This window comes from Carettochelys insculpta, chromosome 5, assembly GCF_033958435.1.
Source record: "Carettochelys insculpta isolate YL-2023 chromosome 5, ASM3395843v1, whole genome shotgun sequence".
Taxonomy (NCBI): domain Eukaryota; kingdom Metazoa; phylum Chordata; order Testudines; family Carettochelyidae; genus Carettochelys; species Carettochelys insculpta.
Window position 1 is genome coordinate 11079452 of NC_134141.1, and position 22457 is coordinate 11101908.

Genomic DNA, 22457 nt, shown 5'->3' on the forward strand with positions numbered 1-22457 from the left:
GTGGGGGGGGTTGCTAGGAGCAGAGGTCTGGGGGGAAGGCTGGGTGGGGGGCCCAGATGAAGAGGGGCTAGGCAGGGCAGCAGAGCTGAGAGCACGGCTGCAGGGGCATGGCTGGCTGCAGTGAGGACCAGGCGATGGGGAAGGAAAGCGCCCAGTGACTGAGCCCTCATGTGTGGGGAATGTCAAACACTCCCTGCTAATACATCTGCCCTGGCACGTTTCTCTGCTGCTGCGGGTATCCGCTACCCAGCTCTTTGTACGGGGATTTTAAAGGGCTGGAGAGGGGGGCTAATGAAATCCATGCAGCCGGGATCCAGGGGAGGTCACTCATCCGGCAGCCGCACAGCACACAGGTCCCCCTCCAGCAGCTCAAGTCTCCTGGCATCCTGGGAAGGGTTACTACTGGGGTTTGCAAGGAGGGGAATCCCAGGCTGCGCTCCTAGCATAGCCATCCTCCCTTCTTAAGGGCTGAGCTGGCAAGAGTCCTTCAGTCTCTCTGCCTGTGCCCATACCTTCCTAGGAACTTCAGAAAAGTCTTCAGTGGGAATATGATGTGGAAATTTCTCAGCAGTCATCCTCAACCCATTCTCTGTGACTTCTGAGTAATATTTGCAAATGTAGGTACCCAGGTGAGTGGGAGGCAAGGAAGTTAGTTATCTGGTGGGAAATCCAGTGGTATTTAGGCTGCTTTACGAATTTTCTAGCAAGTGTTCTGAATTTGCTGGGATAATTTTTCTTTAAAATTATCTTTCCCAGCTCGGCAAATCATGCTGCTTCTATGCTATTGTGAAATAAGAGCCCACTTGTTACAGATTTTAAATTTTGAGGGTTTAATTTAAGCTGTTATAAGACAGACTTTCCCTGATACTTCATCCCCTCCCCATTCTTTGTCATTTTTGAAGGTTATTCAGATATCTGTGTAGGAGGGCTCAGACTTAGCCCCTGTGTATGAGAAACCACTTGAGCTACTAATGGAATTAATCAGTGGCCAGAATGAGCAGTAGAATTAAGGCTTGGTTTTGAGCCATAATCACCTATTAACTGCAGAAAATGTATGTTAAGGCAGGATCTTGTTTTGAGTTAATTCCCCAGTTTGGATTTCGGTAGTGAATTGGACATGTTTTTATTTTAAGACAGGATGAGCATTTCTGCATTGTAATGAAATGTTAGATTCTAGCATTATCTCATAGCTTAGGTATGTCAGTTGATATTCATGACTGTTGAGTGTGTTGCAAGGCTTTGCATAGCTAATAGGTATTTATTTTATTTCTGTAATTCTGTTGTATTGATTCAAAAGCTTTGGGAGCTCTACAAGCCTGCTTAACTTTTTTTTTTTTAATGAGTGCAAGTTGGCTGATAAGTTACCAACGTACAATGTTTTAAGTCACACAACTGGGAGTGAAGACTAGAACACGTAATACATGTGTTTAATATTCGTTATGCATCTTCCCTAAAAGCGAGTGTATGGATGAGTATTTTTGACTCTGATATAGCCCCTTTTTCTATACTATTTGGAAATGTTTAATGCTGATATAATTGAAACAAACTAATTTTTTCCGGTTAATTTAAAAACAGCTGCTCAAAGATTGTTTTGCATCATGACCCATGTGAGCTCTAAAATAAATTAAACAATGGCGATATCTTTTAATAACAGTTTCGGGTTAAACTGGTGCTTTTTTCCTTTTACATTTAAAGCTTCAGAACTACTAAGAGCTGTGTGTATACATTTTGAGTCTGATTCTGCATTTTTTGCAAACGCAAATTTCTAGTAAAAGGAATATAAGAGCAGGCCTCTTAAGGGGTTAAAAATGCTCCTTGGAATTGAACAGAAGCATCCAGAAGACCTTACTGTAGAATCTTGAGAAAATTATGTTTATTTTGAGTGGGATGGATTAATGCAAGCCAGTTTTTGTCTGACTTGCTTCAGTGTTAGAAAGCTGTGTCCGCAGTTAGGATCATATAGCTTTGAATTAGTAAGCTATACTGTACAGATAGTAGATTTCTGGCAAGCTTCACCAGGAAATGAAATGCCTTTGTAGCATGCATAATGCATCATCCAATGTTATCCCTGCTATTACCATTCTTACTGTGATTTTAACATTTCAACATGTTGAACTATCCATTTTCAGATAGCCCATTCTGACTTCAACTGACCAGAAATTTAACACATTTGCAGTACTTGAGTGAACAATTTTGTACAGGCTGGCAAGATTCTTTAATTAATTTTTTTTATTTATTGGTATGTTGGCTGTCTCTTTGGCAATCTGTACTGAGGGAGTGTTTCTTAATTTTCACGGAGAATTAACACATGAAAATATTAAACAACTGGAGGTTTATAAGAGGAATTTGTTGTTTACAATGAAATCAATGTAGAATAGACTGGAAAAACAAGAAGAAGTCCTGTGGCACCTTATAGACTAACAGGTGTTTTGGTGCATAAGCTTTCATGGGCAAAAAGCAGCTGAAGCAGGTCTTTGCCCACGAAAGCTTATGCACCAAAATACCTGTTAGTCTTTAAGGTGCCACAGGACTTTTTGTTGTTTTGAAAATACAGACTACCTTGGCTACCTCTCTGATATATAGAATAGACTTGTTCTTCAAATCCAGGTGAATGAACCATTTTGTTTAAAAATCCACCTGTATATTAATTTAGCCATCAGTGAAATACATCTTGGCCCACAAAGATCCAAACCCTTCCTCCACTTAACCCGCTCACCCCAGCATCTTGCAGATAGAGTGGGTAAACAGAACTTGAAGGTCAACAAAGTGGGGAAACTGCACTATTTCCCTGTTCCTCTTTCCAGATGAATATGTAGGATTGTCTGCTTGTTCTCAGCAATGTCATCTGCCAGGCTGTCATAAGTCACTTGCAGTGTTGAGCCTGGGATATTAGAGAAAAGGTAGGTGCGGTGATATCTTTGATTGGACCAACTTTTGCTGGTTTAAAAAAAAAAAAGACAAGCTTACTGATTTGTCCTCCTTGCTTACTGTTTTTGGTTCTGGTCTGGCTATGGTCTGAAGAAGTGGGTCTGTCCCACGAAAGCTCGCCTAATAAACTATTTTGCTAGTCTTTAAAGTGCTACTTGACTGCTTTTTGTGTTTGTTTCTCTGTCCCTTAAATATTGAGTCTGTTCTGGTCTGGCTATGGTCTGAAGAACTGAGCTGTCCCATGAAAGCTCACCCAATAAAGTATTTTGCTAGTCTTTAAAGTGCTACTTGACTGCTTTTTGTTTTGATAGTGTATAGACTAGCATGGCTTCCTCTCTGTTACTTTTCAACATGGAGTTATTCTTCTGCTGTAGGAAAGGTGCTTAGTGTCAGAGCTCAACAAGATGGGACAGTTTGTTTAGCATAAGTACAGTAGTTAACAACTATTGTTCGAGACCATTCAAGGTCAAGTGGCCTGTTAATAACTCTGCAGCCATAGATGGAATGAGGGAAGAGAGGGTGATAGATGGTCCACAGATTTATTTAGTATTCTGTAAGTCCAGTGTCTTTATGGAGAACATGGTTTTAAGTGTTTAGGAAAGCTAGAAGTCCTGTGGCATCTGATAGACTAACAGATATTTTGGAGCGTAAGCTTTCGTAGGCAAAGACCACAGGACTTCTTGTTGTTTCTGAAGATACAGACTAACACGGCTACTTCTCTGACAGGAAAGCTAGAAATTTATACTTCCAGGCTCTTTATAATTAACACTCGCCAAACGCTGATACCACCTGTCCTCTAGGGTTTCTAAGTCCTAAATAAGAATATTTAAGTTTACTAATAGGTGTCCTGGCCCATTAAAAATGGAAGCCCAAACCTAAGTTCTCATGTTGCATATTTAGGTGTCTAAATCTAGAGCATAGGAACTGCCATACCATATTGGGTAAGTGGATGATCTAGTCTTGAATTCTTCTGCAGCTGTCAGCTCCTTTTGGCACACACTGCAGTTCCCACGGTAAAGGTTATCTGTTACCTGGTCAAGGGGTGTCTCAGGTGGGTTGGCTATTGATTTGTTTCTTAATGAAGGAGTTTTCTCGCTGCTCCTGTGATCAGCATGTAGGCACATCAGGATATAAGTTATGAGGTGGCAGTCCTTATTCCACTGGGTTTTTTAATCATTTATGGTAGATCTCTTTAATAGTGTATTACAAATTTCAGATGTGTCCTCTGGATTCACAGCTTCCCACGCTAGTGTGAATCAGGAATAATTCCATTTAAGTTTGTGCAGTTAACCCTGAACTAAAAATGATGAGCGAAGAACTGAATTTCAGAGATGTGTACGCTATAGCTTTTGGTGCTAAAATTTGTTGCTCAGGGTTGTGGAAACCCTGTCTCCCCTCACCGCCCAACCAAAAAAAATAGTTACATCAACAGACGTGCCAATGTGGATGTCACTATGTTGTCAGAAGATGGTCTCCTGCTGACATCTGCCATTCTGTGGGTGCTTGCTCACGTTAACCTGAGAGCTCTCTCCCATCAGCTTAGAGAAGCTATGGATGCAGATGCGTCCATGTAGCTATGCTCTATGTGATTTCTAGTGTAGACATAACGTTCCTGACTTCAGTGGGAGCTGTGTATTCTTATCTGAGGGTAGTATTTGGCCTACAGAGACCTGTTTTTAATTGGCTACTTGCCTCAATGCCAATAAAGCAGGGCTTTGGAAAATGAACTCTGATTGTGAATTGTAGCAGCAGTCTGGACTATATTCTGATCAATATAATGGTGTCTTCAATTGGTATAATTCCTATTTAACAGTGTGCCAGAATGGTTGGTACTTGTTTTCAATAGCTCTAGAATGTTAAGAGCTCTCTCCTAAAACGATTCTTAAATCGAGGGTTGCATATGTTTCACATGATTTCTGTCTGTATTGCTATGGCAAATTAGTATTCTACATCCATCCACTCCATCCTTCCAAAGGATAAGTCATTAATTAATTTTGTAGTGAGACAAATGCAGATTAGCAAAGTTCACTTTCATCTAAGTTCTAAGTGAGCAGTGTTAAAAAAATATATTGCAGCCAGAGAAAATGTGCTCTCCTGTCCTTGGAATCTTATGCTGGCATGAAAAAGTTGAGATCATTCAAATCTGACAGGAAATGGAAGACACAAGGGCAATCTTGTGGCTAAAGCATTGGACTGGAGTTCAGATGCACAGATACAGTTGCTCAAGGTCACAGACTTCAAGTGTAGCCTGCGGCAAATTCATAAGGGCTCAGCAGTTAGCTTTGCTTCCACTGAAACCAATCTCGCAACTCCCATGAACTTCACTGGGAGAAGTGTTAAACCAGTCCTCAGTGCATCTGAAACTCCCATTTTAACATACATGTAATTTTAGTCATATGTTTAGTCTGTCCACCTTCACTAGGACCACAAGTGGTTGAATACCTTCCTGAAAAGGGGCCTTAAATGTTTTTGTGCCTTTAGACATCCATAAAATGGAGATAATAGCTTTTCTGACTTATCTATTTAGATTGCAAGTTCTAGAGGGCAGGACTGTCTGTTGTGTTTGCACAGCTTCAAGTGCAAAAGAGATCCAACCTCATTTGATGTCTGAAGACTATAGTCCTAGTAAAAAGCTTGTACTGCAGTTTAGAGCCAAAATGATGGGATAATAGTCTGAGGGTTTTTTAACAATGTTTTGAATTAGAAGTCTGTGTTATTGTGCAACATGTATCCTCTTTTGTTTCATTTGTTTAGAGTGCAACTCCACATAAACGCTCACACAACATCATGCCCATATTTGGCAATTACGTTGTATGAACAAGCCCTGGCATTTAATTATGGTTGCAGGATTCAATATGGGCCCTATTCTTTTGTCTTTGCCCACTGAAGTCAATGGGATTTTTATTAGGTGTTCTGACTGATTAAGGGCCTCAGTATTCTCCTCTGTGTCCGTTTAAACAATGAAAACAATACTGTGAAAGGAGAAAGCAGCAATAACTTCAGAGAAGTAGTTGAAAACAAATTTAAAAGAATAATGATGCTGATTTAAATGCGTTGCTCTAGACTATATCTTCATGTGACATGATGCCAAAACTGAGAGGTCCCTGAGAGAGCTGTGGAGTGAGAAGAATGATTTCTTTGCCCCCTCATTAATAACAAGGATTTTAAGCAGGGCAAATTCTCTAAAAAGAACATTAACTGAACCTTTATATGCATGAGGTAGGTTATGTTAAAGATGTGTGTTGTCACCTGCGAAAACTTTAAAATATTCCATTAAAATGCAAATCTGGTTTTTGTTCACGCTTGTTTTAGAGTCTACCTTTGTAACTTTAGCTTATTGAGTAAAGAGAGGAATTGTTGTCCAAGGAAGAATTACTTTTTGTTTGTTGATAAACTGCAGTGGCACTTGAGAGATTTGCATGCAGTTTCTGGCTCTGCCACAGACTTCATTTTGTGACTTGGATATGTCACTTAATCTCTCTGCTTCAGTTGTACCAATGGCTATGTTAATATTGCCTTTCTTATGTCTACTCCTACAGTAAACTCTTAGCAGCAGGAACTATATGCATGTACAGTACCTAGCATCCTGGGGCTCATTTCTCTTGGGGCTGCTGGAATAATCAGCAAAGTATTTCTTCGTAAACAAATATGCTCTCATTTTGAAGGATTTTTTAAAATGCTGATGCTCACAGTGAAGTCATATAATACTTGTGACATCAGTTATTTCAGGGGCCTCATAATCTGTGATGTGCATAAGAAAAACATTATGATTCTATTAGGGAAGAAGGAAATCTTGAGAAGGCAAGATTTTTATCTGAACACAAATATTGTCAACAAAAGCAAAAGTACCTCCAATACTATAAGTAAAACATAATAAACTCTTTCATATCCTTCATCCTTTGGACCGTGAGGTTGCCAGATATTCAAATATTCTGGATAAGAGAGAGGTATACTTAGCAATGCATAACACTAAAGAAAAATGAGTAGATCTTAAGAAACAAACAAAAATGTTTGCAGAGTACTTCATTTACCAACAACAGTAGTATTAGAGAGTTAGCCAAGTTAGTCTGTATCTTCAAAAACAACAAGAAGTCCGGTGGCACCTTTATAGACTAATAGATACTTTGGAGCATAAGCTTTTGTGGGCAAAGACCCACTTCGTCAGATGCATGAGTGGGTATGTTGCAGAGGGAGATTTAAATCTTTGCCCATGAAAGCTTATGCTCTGAAATATCTGTTAGTCTATAAAGTGCCAAATGACTTGTTGTTGTTTTTAACAGTAGCATTGTACACTGTAACTTACACTGTATTTATGTGTGTTTACTTTCACTATACTGAACTTATGGGAAATGTAACTAAAATTTATTTATGGTCAAAATGCTGGTAATTTGAGCGTTCCCAATGATAGAATGCCAAATATGAGAGGGTTTACTGTACCTTGCTCTTAAGTTTAGGCTTCCACCCTTCCTCCCCAAGTATTGTGTCAGTGCAGAAATCTTCTTATTACAAATATTGCATGGACTTAATACCTTGCTCTGCTAACTTAAGCTAACTGTTAATTAACTTTATGGTCATAACCATGATGATAGGATTAGCTATGTAATGGTAAGATGAAATACGGAAGCACAAAAAAGCAGTTCTGCATTTAGTGGCGTGGTTTTTCATGAAGAAAAATCCAATAACCTGCTTGTTGCTAATAACTTTTTCATATTTTCCTGTTAACTTAATTGGCAACTGGTCTTGGTGTTTGGTTGATGGTGGTATGAACATCACACTGCTACCCAAAGACTGCCATCTGTTACATGCAGGATTGTACCATGCAAAACTGCTGGGTAGAATTAGTCTCTAGAACAGAACAAAACAAAACATCTGATGAAGTGGGTCTGTCCCATGAAAGCTCATCACTGACTAAATCATTCTGTTAGTCTTTAAAGTGGTACATTTCTGCTTTTTTGTTTGTTGGCATACAGGCTAACATGGCTACCTCTCTGTCTCTAGAACAAGGCATTTCATACCTAGGTACATAGCATGGTTTCACTGTAAATAGCACTACTACTGACATCAACGTAGATATAGAAGAGAACGTAGACACCCAAATCTCACAGGGATAGGCATGATATTGTTGAGAGTCTAGAACAAAAGAGAGCATGCTGCTTATTTTTGTACGTATTTTAAAAGGCATATTATGGAGCCTATAGTAAGGAAGGTTTATATAGAATCCCCAAATACATCACAGAGCTAAAGAGCCAAAACAAAACAAAAACAACCCCAACCCACAAACTCTGAAGAGATTTTTTTTTTTTTATAGTGAGAAGTAACTTGATATTTTGGGCAGAACCTGGGGGAGAGAGCTGAGTACCATGGGTGATAAGAGGCATTTAGAAAAACAAAAAATGTGAGACTGAGTACAGAGTAATTCAAGGGCTGACATTCAGCCTAGCCATATAGAGTGAAGGATAAGGGCAAGAGAAATACAGATCTTAAATATATATCTTTAGGAAGAATACATACCCATCGTCATTGCTCAGAATGGCCATGATGAAGATGGTTATAGACCATAGGTCCAAATCACACCATTCTGTGGACCAGGTGGGAATGTTAGACACGATAGGCATGGTCTCTCCCCTCTCTCTTGCTCATGCCCACAGACTTTTCAGATCTTTAAGCGGGGTTTTAGCTCCATCGGATCCACCGAAGTCAGTGAAGGAGCTTCACCATCTGAGCCCGTTGGCAGCTCTTGATGAGGTAGGCTAGAGCTATTTGGTTGAGAGCATGGGGAGATGCAGCTGTATAACAGCACCATAGTGACAGCTGATAGAGGAGGGGGCTAAGGAGCAAGAGAGAAAGGTAGGGTAAATTTCACGTCACTGAAATATGCATTAGAAAGGAGGTGTCCCCTTGCCTTGCTGGATTTAATGAAGTGACCCCAAATAGTTTTTGCATTGGCTTGGCTTTATAACAATTTAATACAGAGATATGAGGTACAATACCCATAGTGTGGATGCAGTCATACCAATTGAAAGGTGCCTTATATCAGTATGGGCTAAAATAGTTAGATATGCAGCTTTTGTGTACAGATGACTATGAGCCTCAGTGCCCACTGGTGAGGCTGAGATTCTTCGATGTACATTATGGTTCACCAAATAAGTTCACATGAGGTTTACAGGAAAGCCAGGGTCACACTGGTCATTAATATGATTGTGAGATGTATGTACACATACCATGGAAGAAGCTGAAAATGTACTTTAAAGTCTGTATAAAGGCCGTATTGATAAACAGGTGTTCTGTCCACCAAAAAATGCTGCTTCTCCATCTCTTTGTCAACATGTAAATTAAGTATTGTTAGCTAACACAATAGTGGCAAGCTCAACAAGCCACAGAGATTACTCTCTCAGTTGAAAAACAAACAAATAATGAATTCTGGGCATACAGGTAGAAGGTAGGGGGAAGATTCCTTTATCCCGAAGTTACAAAGTAAAATGCACAGCATGTTATAGTCATAAAAATGAGCTCTCTGCCTAGCTGGGTAGAAGATGCTGCAAAACACCTGGCTGAGGTAAGAATCCTTTTAACAGGAGATTAGCCAGTAAAGTTTAGACGGTAGAAAGTACATTATGATTTTGTTTTCTGTGTAACGCTTTTGTTTCCATTACCCTTATTCACTGTTGTTTGAATTTTGAACACTTGAGAAGAAACTTATTCTTGGTTTCACCATAACTAGATCTAAAGAGTGTGATGTTAAGATAGGTACTGAGCTGGATCATACAAAGAGGTGTGTACCCTGTTCCCTGCAGGACAGCAAGCCTGTGTCTTTGAATGTTCAGCAGCTTAGGGTTGGGATACTACAGGCAAATGCAGCTCAGAACCTGGGTGCACCTATTATTAACCTGCCAGGCAAAGTAAGGGTGGCTATAGCCTGAAGGAAGTTGTCTGGGGAGCTAACAGGTCAACGTGCTTGGGAGCTGACACAAGTGTCAGTCTCCCTGGAAGTAGGGGAAACAAGGTGACTTGTTCTGCTTACCCTGTAGTCAGCCACAGTGAGCCATAGGGTATTTTTGTACCAGTGTAAGTGGCTTCATAACAGAGGTTATTCCAAGTTAGACTGCAATAAAAATCACCCCAATGGAAGTATTTAAATTTGGTACAAAAATGGTTTGTAGACCAGGTCTGCATGCGCACATATGTGCATACCATGGCTTTCTTCCTAATAGTAGTGGCCAGGAATTGACCCATTGTTTTCCTGTGCTGGTAGCTGCTATTTACTCAACAGATCCAAGACTTCTAACAGTCATCTCATTCTTCATTTCCTGATTATATTGGGGCAGCCACTCCAGGGTGAATGAGGTTGAGATGAATTCACTGCTTTAACAGATGAATTTTATAAGTCCTTTGATGTGTGCATTCACACTCTGGTTTTCCTAAGTTCCTTTCCTCATCTGCATCCTACAAATTTAGGTTCATTTGGCCCAGGGGTTACCAAAATAAACCACCACCAAACAGATGCCTTGCTTGCAAGATTTTCCCCATTCTTGAAACTTTTAGTCTGACCTGGGGAAATCTGTAGAGTAAAGAACCATGTGGAATTGACGAGAATGGATCCACATAGCCAAACCAGCATCTCGCATCAAGACCAAGCATCAAAATCCAATAATTAGTACTAATGCATTAAGGTGGTGGTTTTTTTACTGTGAATAAAAAGGGATTATGGAGGAAAAAGTGTGATTTGACCATATCTTATTATGCCACCGTTTTTTCTGATATTTTACTCTGTTGAAATGTATAACAGTATTCCCAAAACACTAAAAAGAACCAGAAGCATCAAGAGAGTCTTAAATCTCAGCCATGTTTCTAATATCTTTCCTTGTAAATAGGTCACTTTCTTCCACTTTTACAGGCCTCCTGGAAAGTAAGCTCAAGAGAAGATTCCTGCCGATATACTCATGAGAACAATACTCCCATGTTGTTATGGAAACTACTATCAGTCTTTCATAGACTTAATTTGACCTGATTTTAAAACACTTAGGCACCTGCAGAGTGACAAGGAAATAGTGGGATGTGTCACAGATATGTGGTTTCAATTCTTTATATGTTTTTAATGTGAGTTGTGTAGCACAGACTATATTCATCTAGAAAGGACCAAGCACGAATGTGCCAGGACTTGAGAAAGACCAAATGTATGTAGGAGAAAGAAATAACAACCTTGGAAAACAAACTTTAACTTTATGCATTCAAAGTGCAGTTGCTTAAATTATTTGCAGGACATGATCTAGACAGACCAGACTATATCCTCATCTGGGGTAAACTGACATAGCTTCAATGACTTCCATCCAGGGTGACTAGTGAGAGGGACATAAAGGATGCACCAGCTGGGGCTGAGGGGAATGTAACTCACCCAACCCATGTGACTTATTCATACCCCCCAAGCCCCTGTACTCTTCGTGTCCTCTCCCCATGGGACATTACTTTGGGGAGTGGGGACATTTTGTCCTCTCCTTAGCATTCACCAGCCAGTGCTTACAAGGCTGCCAGGGGACAACAACTATCCGGTCCCCTGTACAGGGCTGCTGGGGAGAAGCCAGAGCTCTGGCCTCAGCCTTGCTGCCTTACCACGAGGCTGCCAGATGGTTGTCCCTCCTGCCCTGGCTGTCTGATCCAGGAACATCCTTGGTCCTGCTAGGCAAGGGATGTTGCCAGACCAGAGAGTGCTGATTTTAGGAAGGGCCACCTGTACTAATTTTTGGAGCTGGATTCAGAGAGACAAACTCATTGAGCTCATCCAATTTAGCTCGCTCCATGAGTGTGCCTATTGATTTCAGCATGCGTAAGAGTGTCCAGATTTGGCATCACGCTCATTTGGCTGAGCCAGTCACTGAGCATAGTCTGATGGTACAATGCATTCTTTCAAAATGGGCTTGATTGATCACAGGTATTTTTTAAGGATGTCCTTCCCCTCTGCCTCCCTCAAGCATTTAAGTTTATATCGGATGCCTTCTGCTTCCTATTAATAGTTTGCAAATTCTTCATTCTACGCAATGCTCTTTTGGGGCCTTTCCTTAATCTCACGGGTTTGGGTTTATAATTGCTAATGTTTGGTCAGAGCCTTCCAAGAGAGCGAGTTCTCTCGTTTGGACATCTGGGAAATATGACTTCAGATCTCAGATATTTTATGCCTTCTGTTCTTGCTAACTCTGATGCATAAGCATGTCCTGTTGAGCTGCACAAAGGGCAGGACTCCCAGGGTGACCAGCTGGACAAAGCTTATAACATGCTGTCTCCTGGGGGTGAACAGTGCTTTCTTCCTCTGAAACACAGATTGGAGGGCTGCTCTATCTAATGCCCCAAAACTTTGGATTATCAGAAAACCTAAGGAAAAGGGGTCATTCCGGGTATTCACTGAAACCTGTGTTGGTCAGGGGTGTGGTTTTGTGTGTTTGGTTAAAGAAACTGTGTGTCCTGGTTTATATTCAGTTGTACAAACACAAAGGGCTTTTGCTGGGATAGCTTAGTTTGATTGGAGAATGGATATAAACTAGTTTGGCTGATATTAACTGCATTCACAGTGGGATGGTTTGCTGGTATAGCTGTTTACTAGGTACATTGGGTTGGCTGGTATCTTGTCTAGTGTAGACGAGTTCTAAATCTCTGACATTACAGGACTTGCCATGTCTGAGGATTGTGTTTGTGCTGAAAATCTTGACTAGCAACTCCTGTATTCATGCATGTGGAGTACAGGCCTTGGTTTAAGAGGAATAAATACATATAATGTATGTACAAAATGTAAAGAAATAGGTACAAAAATATATTCAAACTTCAACTGCATCTCTGCCCCCATCCCCACCCCCTTCTTTGGCTAATTACTGCTGTAGTAGCCCACACACAGCATTGAAATAATTTGATCAGCTCACTGAGCACAAAAAAAAGGATGCAGTGCGGGAGGGGAGGGAGTATTTTGCATCAATATTAAATCAAAGCCAGTGGGCAGCTTATAAAGCTACACTCAAGTTACAGCAGGCGTGTCCAGCCTGCGGCCCGTGGGCCGCGTGCGGACCTGGACAGCTAGTAATGCGGCCCCACAAGATCGTAAACTTTTAACATTATTATGTGATTTATATACATTAACTATATTATATATTTTGTACGTGGCCTAAGACTACCTTCACTCAGTGTGGCCCAGGAAAGCCAAAAGGTTGGACGCCCATGAGTTACAGCTTCTTTTGTACTTAACTCTTTGAGGAAAGGACCATCTTATTCTGTGTTTGCGCGGAGCATCGCACCATGGACTCTTGGTCCGCAACTAAGGCTGCAAGGCACTGACATAGCATGAATAATGAGTGCTGCAGAGTGGGTCTCTGTGCTCACCTCCCACAGCCAGGCCTGGAAGTCAGGAATGGAGGATGGACAGGGCAGAGAGATGCAGAGAGATGGCACAAAATCTGCATTTTCTTGAAGGCTGAGTCCTGTTGTTCCAAGTGGGCTGTGACTGCTCTCTGAAGTCAGTTGGAGTTTTTGCTGTCTCCAGTGGGCATAACTCCAGGTCCAAAAGAGCCTTTTCAATAGCACATGAACCCAGCGCGTCCTTTCGCCCCATTGCCTTCCTCCTGCAAGAGCAGGGAAGTGAAATCCTCTTCTCACACTGGTGTGAGTGTTGAATGGTGGGCTCTCTTGAGCGCAGCTTTGGCTCACCATCTGTTACTATTTTTAATCTTAAGGTTTCAAAATAGTCCCCTAACTCATTAGTTAAAAACAAAGAAGAAATAATAGATTTTATGAGATATTGCAATTGGAAAGACCAGAAGAGTCAAAAGAATTGTTCCCCAGGTGCTTTGTTTATTATTATTCTGGTGGAAAAGCTTGGATTATGACCACCTATCAAAAAGCTTTAGAGCAATTGGCCAGCAAAGATCAATGGGCGAGTGAAACAGTGATGAAGGGCAAAATCTGGAAGTATTTACTTAAGCAATATTCCCAAAGAGAACAGTGGCCCAGCATGGAAAATAAACGGCTTACTGGCCCAGTCCTGCTCCCACTGATGACAGTGACCAGAAGATTTAGGCTGCATGTATCTGATCCTGTGACAATGTGTACTATTCTTCCTCTGAACTTATAATTGCTATTTATTTACTCTCATACAGTAAATGACCAAAGATCTGTGCATATTGTCTTTCCTTTATGCATATATAGGTTGAACCTCTCTAATCCAGCACTCTCTCATCTGGCAACATCTGAAATCCAGCGTGATTTTTAGTTTGCTGGGCAACCACTTATTTTGGGTGTGACCAAGTTTCTCGTAGTCCCATCAAGTTTATTCACAGCCACCAGTCCTGGCTCTCAGTGTTCTGTGCTGTTGTTTAGCTGTAATGTACCCCTAAATGTCTTCTAAGTGCCCATTAAGCAGTGGGAGTGTTGGTACTGCTGCTGGACAATATTGACCTCCCATGGTCTGGCAAATTCTCTCGTTTGACAATGGTCCCTTCCCCAGGGTGCCAGGCTAGAGAGAGTCCACCTGTATATACAGTCCACTCTTCTATTTTCTGTGGTGCCATGGCTTCAGACTGCAACCTTTACGCTTTAAGCCCACCTTAAAAACCTGCTTATCCAATTTTATTAGGTTTTTTTTTTTCGAAATACTTAGTAATACTGTGTAAGATGGACCCTTGTAACAATAGAATGTATTTTATTCTAATCTCTCCAAATCTTATCCCTAATTCAGAGGTAGGTAAAGGTTAGGGTTAGGGTTAGGGTTAGGGAAAGGAAGCTGCCCCATTTTCTTTGGGGAAGTGCTCTGAAAGTGCATATCCAATCAGAAAAGGCTTTTGCTAGCAACAGCAATCTACCTGAAAAGAAAAGCCATTTGTAACAAGAGTTACAAGATGTACTTAAAATGATCCATTAGAGTCCAAAGAATTTTAATACATAAATATGAAACATTTTAATAGTTGAAAAAGGAGAGGTTCATGTGATGCTAAACCAGTATAAAAGCAGTATGGAATTGAGTTTCTGTTGATCACACTACACCTTTCTAATGCTGGTAAAGTTAGTTGGGACAAATTCTGCTTTTGGCTACCCTGATACAAATCTGCAGTAGCTTCAGTGAAGTCAAATTCATTTATGATTTCTCTGATAGTGGAATCTTGTTGCACTTTCTGCTCTTTGCAAAATTGCCTATGCAAATGGTGGGCATGCAGAAAATCTCAGCTGGAAGATAAACTGTGGGCATGATCCCCTGGCTTATGATGTCCCAGTTTTACTCTAGAACACCACGATATCCCCTGAACAAACCACTTCTTACTGCTTTGAAATTGCTTGGAGTTATGCGAGTGTTCTCAGAATGCCATCAGGAGGCTCAGATTTTCACTGTGACTCTGCATTCCTGGATCCAGACCTCCTACTGAAGACAGTTCTAAATGGGCTAATGCTGATGCAGGGAAAGTATGCAACCACAAAAACGTGATGCCTTTTTAAGGCCTGATACTGTGTTCTTTACAAAGACCAAACTCCCTCTCATAAGTACGTACCCTGGCTCAGGTGCAGAGGAAGCTGGACGCATGTTATGATTCATATTCAAGAGAGGGCTGGAGTCTAAAAGTGAGCAAATTTGCAGTTGTAAGTACAGTAAGAATGATATCCATCCCCCACTATTTCCATTCCTTTCCATTTGTGCCTAGATAGCATTCAACAGCGCTGCTGTGAAACAGCTGTGACCTGCCATGTCACTTTGGTATTTATTTGCCAACAAAAACACACAACTTCTCAAGAAAGAATCCTGGATGATTTTTCTCACTCTGTGGGCTATACACACCACCATGTTTTTCATGCTCCTCATCACTGATGGGTGTTGTAAAAGTAAACAGACATCAGAAGGTGGCCCATTGTCTCCTTACTTTTTTATTGAGTAAGTGCATGTAAAGAAAAGCTTTCACTGAAAAAGCTTTGGAGAAAACCATTAAGCAGAGGAACAATCTCATTTATATTTTTTACTTGTTCGCCAATGAGTACTAAAGTATTATTACCACAGGCCGAGTAGGTTATCCTCAATGATTCTAACAAACAATGTTTCATAAGATAAAAATAATAGGTTGGAAGGTGACTCTTTCTGTATTTATGAAGTGTAACTAGGTCCCTTAATGGAAATTTTCCCTGTTTACAAATATTTCTATATTCCTTACACAGGTAAACTTGCCATTAGACCTCATAACTGGGGCCGTGCCAAATTTACGGCCCTGAAAAAATCATCACACACTGTGAAATAAGATCTGCCGCTGTAAAATCTGGCCATTTTGTGATTTTTTTACCTATATTTCACTGATTCCACAAGGGAGACCATCATTTCTCAAACTGGAAGTCCTGACCTAAAAGGGAATTGTGGGTGGGGGAGTCCCCAAAGTTATTTTAGGGTGGTTGTGGTATTGCCACCCTTCCTTCTGTGTGGCCTTGAGAATGGAGTGGCTGGAATGTGGTGGCTACTGATCGAGGGCCCAGCACTATCAGCAGCAGTGCAGAAATAATACCATCCATGCCATCAACTCAGCTTTCATAGCAGGATCCCGGCCGCTTTTCAGCTGCCTGGATCTGAAAGCAGTGCTGCTGCCAGCTACAGGACACAAGTAAGAATAGCAGCACAGCAACATGAGTAGAATAACCTTCTTACCCACCACAAACACACAACTCCTTTTTAGGTCAGGACCCCTACAATTACAACACTAAAGTTTCAGATTTAAATAGCTGAAATAATATATTTTTAGCACCATAACCATGAGATTGACTGACACGGTGAATTTGGTAGGGCCCTGCTCACAAGTGACAAAGTCACCTTACTATTGATCATTATAGGATATATTATTTGATAACACCTATGGCTTTTTTCTCATTTTTGGGACCAGATCGGATAACTCATGGATCTGTGTGAGTACTTTTCAGTTCCAAGTTTTTAACTCAATTTTCGTCCATGTCATTCCTCATTTTATTTTATTTAATTTTTAAATACGCATATGGCTTTTTTCCTGGCAGAAAATTAAATTGACCTGCTGGGATCAAACACCTTACTCTGAAGAAAAACAATGTAAGATGTACCTTGCAAACAGTTGATGGCAAACTCATTGTACAAAAATGCTAAAAAGGGTCTTTTTTGTAATTTTTCAGGAGGGTGTGGGGGGAAGGGTGGTGAGAACAGAGGAATTTCCTCCTCCACCCTTGCCATAGCTAAACCATAATTTAATATTGTTAAGAAGGGGAAAATATAGCAAGGCCTCAGTGTTTCCTCAGGATATTGTTTTGTGATTTCAATTAAAACTCCTAAAATGACAAATCTCACCAAAAATGTTTGCAGAAATACTGGATTTAAAAAGAAAAAAATTACCAGATAATCAGTTCAGTTGGATTAACCCAGCGGTTCCCAACCTTTTCCAGGCAGGGACCTGTTTTGACAATTCAGGAAGACTTGCTGACCCAAGGCAATTCAAAAATGTGGGGCAGGCAGTGCCATAACTAGCTAATTTTGCTCCTGAGGCAAGAATATAAAATTGCTCCCCTCCTGTTTGTTTATTCATAGTTATTTAACAGAAAAAAGGAAAATACATTAACAAGAAAATAACACTACATTTATTATAACTATTATTTTATTATTATAATTGATCTGAGTTGTGGTGGGGGAAGACCCTCCTTCCCAAACTGCTCCCGCAGCAACTACCCCAGCTGAAACCCCGCACTTGGGGGTTGGGGTGGGGAGTCTCACTCGGGCTGGGAGGCCACACACAGGGGTTTGGGGGACTGAGGGGAGTCACACTGAAAGGCTGGAGGGGCTAGGCCTGAGGGTCACACCCAGGGGCTGGGGGGTTGAGGGACTGCATGAGTCACACTCGGGCTGAGGGGAGATACAAACAAAAATGAAAACTGACAAATCAGCTACATAGAACAGAAGTGAGGGGCAAAAGGAGGGAAGTTAGAAGGGGGTGAAAATTACTTACAGCAAGAGTCTATTAAGTGGCTTGCCTGGGATGACTACAATATAAAAGGTGGAGGAGCTGTCTTTGTAATGTGAATTGCTTCCCTGTTGATAGAGCTGCTGGATGTGGCAGCATTAAGGTGCTGCAAATGGCTCCTTTAAGAATCACATGTAGCTCGGAGCTGCTGGCAACCCTTAATAAATGTAATGGCAACCCATGTTTGGGTCCCAACCCCTAGGTTGGGAATTCCTGGATTAATCCAAAAAGCACATATTTCTGTAAATTCAAAGCATTCCCCTCCCTGATTTTTATAATTCAGTGCAAATTTAATGTGTTATGGAGCTACTCAAGAAGCAACTTATTAATTATTCTAACAAATATGCTGGGTTTGTGCTGGGAAAGTACATAAGCCACAGGTTATTGACTGTCATGTTCGCTCTTCAGCAAAATAAATAAAGCCTGGTGGTTTTGTTGGTGGCAATATTTTTTTTTTAGATTTGCCTGTTTTGATAAAAATCTTTTAACCTGCAAAAACAGTATTGGCTCCACACATCTAGTAGCTGAAGTTAATTACAGGTTCAGTACAATTCCCACTGACTCAACAGAAATTTCCCAGCAACTTCAGTGGAAGTGAGATCAGGGCCTGCTTTAGTTTTTATTATAAATGTTGCCTGAAACCAGATCCCAGATGTGCCTGTTTCACAAATCCTTAGTTTCTATTTGTGGGTTTGTTTGAAATTTGTACTACATCTCAGAGCCTGGCTCTCGGAAAGTTTTGTGTCTGTGCTAAATGTACACCCTCCGAGCAGGCCCTCAGGCTCCAGCTTCCTATCTTCTGTGCTGTTTCCTTTGGTTCTGATGGGACATGCCACCTGCCTATGCTGCTGCAGGATCAGGACAAAAGCATCCTGTTCTGTGCCTTTCTGAGTTAATTTATTATAACTTGTATTCCCGGTGCCATTGAATATCTTTGTTATTATTCAAATGAAAAACGAAAGGGGCAGTATGCATGGCTCATAGTACAGGTTGAACCTCTCTAGTCCAAATCTGGGTGAGTTTTTTCATGTAGTTGATGCTTCTTGTTTTGATACTCTCTAGTCCAGCACTCTCTTATCCGGCAATATCTGTAATCCGGCATGATTTGAGTTAGCCAGATGTCCATTTACTGTGAGTGTGACCAAGTTTCCCATAAAGGTTGTTTACAGCCACTAGTGCTGGCTCTGTGCTGTTGTTTCACTGTAATTTACCCCTAAATGTCTTCTAAGAGCCCACTAAGCAGTGGGAGTGTTGGTAATGCTGCTTGACAGCATTGACCTCCCATAGTCTGGCAAATTCTCTCATCTGCCTACTGGTCAGGTCCCGAGGGTGCTGGATGAGAGAGGTTCAACCTGTATTACAGTAGCACCTAGATGTACCCAACCAAGGCCCAGTTTGTCTTGCAAACAGTGGAGCCAAATCTCCACTGTCAGGTTACAGTATAGTGAATCAGCTCACAGCGCTGTGACCCCCGAGGTAGCCTGGCTGACAAGGCACTTACTGTGCACTAGTTTCATGGTTGTGTGCTCTAGGTAAACCACAAGTCAAGAAGTGTAGAGCTTGCAGTGAGCACTCTGGAGACAGCGCTGGGGGGCATAGGGTAGTATTATGTTGTGACTGGCCTCTGGTACCCTTCCCAGAGTGCCTGTGCTTGCCTCTCTGGTCACCCCTTTGCAGCTTCAGGAATAACTCGACTGCTCTTTGTGACGTGTTAAGGGAGACCTCTGAGCATTTTCTTCAGCAGCGGGGGATCCATTTCCACAGACTGCGGAGGCTGAGTAGGCATCACAAAAGCCATTGAAAGGTAGCAGCAAATGGGAACGGAAGCACAGGGATGTGAAGCAGTGCACCAACAGGGTATTGGGACAGGACCCAGGATGCCCCGCACCTCCCCTCTGCCTTTCCACAAGCCTCAGCGGCAGAAGAGGAAGAGTTGCTCTGTGGAATAGCTGACCAGAGGGCACTGCTTTGAAAGCTGCTGCGGGTGTGTTCGCACTGCTGCGCTGGCGGCTGGCAGTGTGGACACCCGGCAGTGTTTTCACTGCTGCACTCTCTGAGTGGCCCTGTAGCTGCCTGTGTAAGCATGGCTGGAGAGACAATCCCGGCCCCAGAGACCCTTCAGTCTGCACAAACAAGACGGACAATGGGAGGAAAGGGAAAGATAGGCGTGGATACCTGAAGTGACTTGCAAGGGATGATATAGTCAATCCGTAGCAGAGGGGAGAGTAGACTCCAACCAAAGCACGGTGCCTCTGTATGTACAGATCTCTGTATAATTCCTGTGTAAATGATTGCACCTCATTCTGGCTTTGTAGATAAGAAATCTTACAATTGTCCGTCATCTAGGTTTGTGTTTGGGATCTGTATTCCTGTATGTTTCTTCTCTGTGGTTTTATTCTCAAAGTCCCACTTTTGGCTTGAATTTAGGTGTAGGAACAGTATACAGTAAACCCCCAACTCACGCGTATGTTGCATTCCCAGGCTGCCACGTGTAAGTTGAATTTCACACAAGTGGGAGGAGCCGGGAAACTGGGACTGGTGGGGAGCCGTGAACCAGGCGGCAATCTGACTTCCAGCCTCCCACCACTTGCTGGAACCAGGAAACTGACCAGCGCAGTTTCCGAGCTCCCGCAAGCGAAGGGGAGCCAGGAGCCACTCACGATTTCTACTCTCTTTAATCCAAGTAATGTGCAAGTTGAAATCGCATAAATAGGGGGTTTACTGTAGTAGAAAGGGTGGTAAGGAGAGAGAAAAAGTTAGTGAAGCAGGAAGGTAGGAACTCCTTCGGGTAGCCTCTTAATTTCAGTCAACTGTCTTTGATTTGTTCTTACAACCTCTCTATATATCAAAATAATCAGCCTTCTGGTGACAAGTGTGTACCTTCAGGATATGCTGTTGCTACTGTTTATAACAATGTTGTTCCCATTGTTTTGTGTTGCTGAAATCACTCACTTCCTAAGTGGAGCAAATGGCCATAGTTTTCACAGATGTAGAATTAATTGTGCGTCTGGGCTTTAGTGCCTCCATTCTAAAATCATCAAGTGAGGCTTGTGAAGGGGGTGGAAGGGAAACCACGCCGAGGAAATCTGCAAGGAAACTCTCCCACTCTCTGAGAGTGAGATGGCAGGAAGGAATTGTTTTGCATTTTAAATTACCAGTCTGAATCATGTAACCTCACTTGCATGGGCGGAGGAATGGAGAGAATGCCGCACATCACAGCTGCAGTGAAGCATGAGAAAGGTTGTCCGTATGCTCACTAGGTCTGGACTTAGCTCATTTATCCCGAAGGATGTGAGGATGATTTAAAAGTGTTTCATGGCCCAGATCCAAACCCCGCTGGAGTCAGTGGAAAGACTTAACAACTTCAGTGGGCTTTGGATAAGACACCAGACGAGCAGTTAATTAGAACAGAACTGGAGTTCATTGCTTTACTCTGTTTTCTAGAGCAGCAGCAGAGTTACATTTATCGAGGAATTATTTTCATATGTGAAGGTAGATTTGCAATACATGCACTGAATAGCTGTGATTTGAAGAAGCAGTGATTTTTAAGAAGATTAACTTAGTACAGGTAAGTGATCTTAAAATTTATTTAAATCCTATTCCGTATCTCTCAATAGAATGTTCGGCTGCAGAGATTTTAAAAGAATTTGGTATATTAGAGAAATGGTTCATGATGTATTTGTATATAATTTGTGGACTGTAGACTGTATCTAATCATTTCAGTACCTGCCTTGCCCTTTTAGTAATTGTATTCTAAAATCTATTTCACGTAATGACTAAATCTGACTATCCCAAAGTTTATATTAATTTTTACAGATTATATCAATTCACATACATTTTGTCTAGGAACACGTACAGGATCAGAACTAAGGTCCAGTAGCTTGGACAGTATCCAGCACCAGATGGTTGCAAGGAAGGCATGGTAGACAGTAATAGGATAACCTGTCTGCAGAAATGTTTCCTCCTATCCCCCTCCTGAGAGTTTGGCTTTGCCCCCATTCATAAAAATGACCAAATCTTTCCCCCTACCCAGACCCTTCATCTGAATGAACTGGCCATGTTAAATGAGTGAAATCCCAGGGACAGCTCCATAAGGAAGCTTGAGTGTTAATGCTGCCTTTTTATTTGGCTGTTTAGAATGGGTTGAGTCTTAGAGTTCTCTTAGAGAAAAGCTTAACATGAACAGTATACAAACTACTTAATTTGAGCGCCCCCTTCCCCAGATTAAAGCTGCCTTATATACTATTTTTTTCTGTATTCAGAGCAATTGTTTACAGAAATATTTATGCAGGACATTTGACTTGCCAAAAATGGCAGCATTTTGTCGGCTTTTATAGATTCCTTGATTTAGGATCAGTTTGTTTATTTTTGGTTTAACCCAATTTCTTACTAAAGGAGAACTTTCAATTGCATTGCACAAAATTCAGTATTTGTGGTATGTCCAACTCAAAAAGCATCTTATTGCTAGTAATAGACACAATCCAGAGTCTATGGGCAAAGTCCACTGAAGTCAGTTTGCCTTTCCATGGACTGTAATGGGATTTAGATCAA

At 41.4% G+C, this 22457-nt stretch overlaps 1 protein-coding gene across 7 annotated transcripts in view; it reads left to right on the forward strand.

Annotated features, from left to right (window-relative positions):
• PALM2AKAP2 (PALM2 and AKAP2 fusion) overlaps positions 1–22457 on the forward strand; it is a 350798-nt gene that overhangs the window by 220471 nt on the left and 107870 nt on the right. The window contains exon 1 of one of the 7 annotated variants that reach the window (XM_074994666.1): positions 483–617. The exons of 5 other annotated variants lie outside the window; for them this stretch is intronic. The gene's annotated coding sequence lies outside the window, so the exon portion shown is untranslated. Of the gene's footprint in view, positions 1–482; positions 618–21117; positions 21475–22457 lie in introns of those variants that run through there. One more of the 7 variants, XM_074994663.1, reaches the window with a different exon arrangement.